This window comes from Capricornis sumatraensis, chromosome 1 (assembly GCF_032405125.1).
Source record: "Capricornis sumatraensis isolate serow.1 chromosome 1, serow.2, whole genome shotgun sequence".
In the NCBI taxonomy this organism is placed as follows: Eukaryota; Metazoa; Chordata; class Mammalia; order Artiodactyla; family Bovidae; genus Capricornis; species Capricornis sumatraensis.
Window position 1 is genome coordinate 227,727,246 of NC_091069.1, and position 2,374 is coordinate 227,729,619.

At 40.7% G+C, this 2,374-nt stretch overlaps 1 non-coding gene across 1 annotated transcript; it reads left to right on the top strand.

Annotated features, from left to right (window-relative positions):
• The first annotated feature begins 1,312 nt into the window (after nt 1-1,312).
• LOC138094135 (U2 spliceosomal RNA) lies at nt 1,313-1,507 on the top strand. Its single transcript, XR_011146209.1, has one exon. It is a non-coding gene; the product is annotated as a U2 spliceosomal RNA (small nuclear RNA).
• Nucleotides 1,508-2,374: the final 867 nt, after the last annotated feature.

Genomic DNA, 2,374 nt, shown 5'->3' on the forward strand with positions numbered 1-2,374 from the left:
AAAAAGAAATAAAAGGAATCCAAATTGGAAAAAAAAGAAGTAAAACTCTCACTGTTTGCAGATGACATGGTCCTCTACATAGAAAACCCTAAAGACTCCACCAGAAAATTACTAGAGCTAATCAATGAATATAGTAAAGTTGCAGGATATAAAATCAACACACAGAAATCCCTTGCATTCCTATACACTAATAATGAGAAGTAGAAAAAGAAATTAAGGAAAGAATTCCATTCACCATTGCAACGAAAAGAATAAAATACTTGGGAATATATCTACCTAAAGAAACAAAAGACCTATATATAGAAAACTATAAAACACTGATGAAAGAAATCAAAGAGGACACTAATAGATGGAGAAATATACCATGATTGGAAGAATCAATATAGTGAAAATGAAATAGCTTTTTAAATGTATCCTTTATTGTTGTTATTTACTCACTAAGTCAGTGCCAACTCTGCAAGCCCATGGATGGTAGTCCTTCAGTCTCCTCTGTAGAAAGTGTGTTACTTTCACTCCACTCCAACCCACTGGAGTATGTTGTCATTTCCTACTCCAGGGGATCTTCCTGACCCAGGGATTGAACTGGCATCTCTTGTATTTCCTACATTGGCAGGCACTTTCTTTTAGCCTCCAAAAAAAATTTTGGAGTTTTTTATTGAGTATCTTTAAAAATATTTTACTGAAATGGCAAAACACTTTAATTCATTTAAAGTTAGAATTATACCCTCAGAATGACTTCTGAGTTGGCTTTTTAGAAACCTTCATATCAGTGTTCTGAAATTTATCTTGGATATCTAGGAAACTTCAGATAAACACTATTAAAATATACATGGAAAAAGTAATAATATTTAAAAAATATCAAAATAATTCTTAAAAATAAACAAGAATAAAAGGTATCTAACATAGGAGACAGAGAAGGCAATGGCACCCCACTCCAGTACTCTTGCCTGGAAAATCCCATGGATGGAGGAGCCTGGTAGGCTGCCGTCCACAGGGTCTTGAAGAGTCGGACGCGACAGAGACGTCACTGTCACTTTTCATTTTTATGCATTGGAGAAGGAAATGGTAACCCACTCCAGTGTTCTTGCCTGGAGAAACCCAGGGACAGGGGAGCCTGGTGGGCTGCCGTCTATGGGGTCGCACAGAGTCGGACCCAACTGAAGTGACTTAGCAGCAGCAGCAACATAAAAGAAAAAAGAGGATATATACTTAAAAAGAGAAAACTCTTAATGACTACTAAAAATGAAAAGATGTTCTAACAACTAGTAATTAGAAAGATACAACTTAGAGCTACATAAAGTTCCAATTTTCAATCGCTTCTCGGCCTTTTGGCTAAGATCAAGTGTAGTATCTGTTATTATCAGTTAAATATCTGATACATCCTCTATCCAATTTTCATTTATTAGCTTGGCAACTTTTAAAGTAATCATACCAACTGCTGACAGGAGTAAATCTGTTGTAACAATCTACAGAGTAATTTAATGTTATTTAGTAAGGTTTCTCAGAGGAGGCAATGGCAACCCACTCCAGTAATCTTGCGTGGAAGATCCCATGGACGGAGGAGCCTGGTAGGCTGCAGTCCATGGGGTCGCGAAGAGTCGGGCACGACTGAGCGACTTCACTGTCACTTTTCACTTTCATGCATCGGAGAAGGAAATGGCAACCCACTCCAGTGTCCTTGCCTGAAGAATCCCAGGGACGGGGGAGCCTGGTGGGCTGCTGTCTGTGGGGTCGCCCAGAGTCGGACACGACTGAAGTGACTTATTAGCAGCAGCAGCAACGCAAGAGTACTGGAGTGGGATGCCATTGCCTTCTCCGATCTAGTAAGGTTCAATTCAGTTCAGTTCAGTCTCTCAGTCGTGTCCGACTCTTTGCAGCCCCATGAATTGCAGCACACCAGGCCTCCCTGTCCATCACCATCTCCCGGAGTTCACTCAGACTCACATCCATCTAGTCAGTGATGCCATCCAGCCATCTCATCCTCGGTTGTCCCCTTCTCCTCCTGCCCCCAATCCCTCCCAGCATCAGAGTCTTTTCCAATGAGTCAGCTCTTTGGATGAGGTGGCCAAAGTACTGGAGTTTCAGCTTTAGCATCATTCCTTCCAAAGAGATCCCAGGGTTGATCTCCTTCAGAATGGACTGGTTGGATCTCCTTGCAGTCCAAGGGACTCTCAAGAGTCTTCCCCAACACCACAGTTCAAAAGCATCAATTCTTCGGTGCTCATCCTTCTTCACAGTCCAACTCTCACATCCATACATGACCACAGGAAAAACCATAGCCTTGACTAGTAAGGTTAGGGGACTATAAATTGTATTATTAAACTGTGACTCTTTAAAAGTAAAACAGTATACTAAAATGTAAAGTTATGTATTA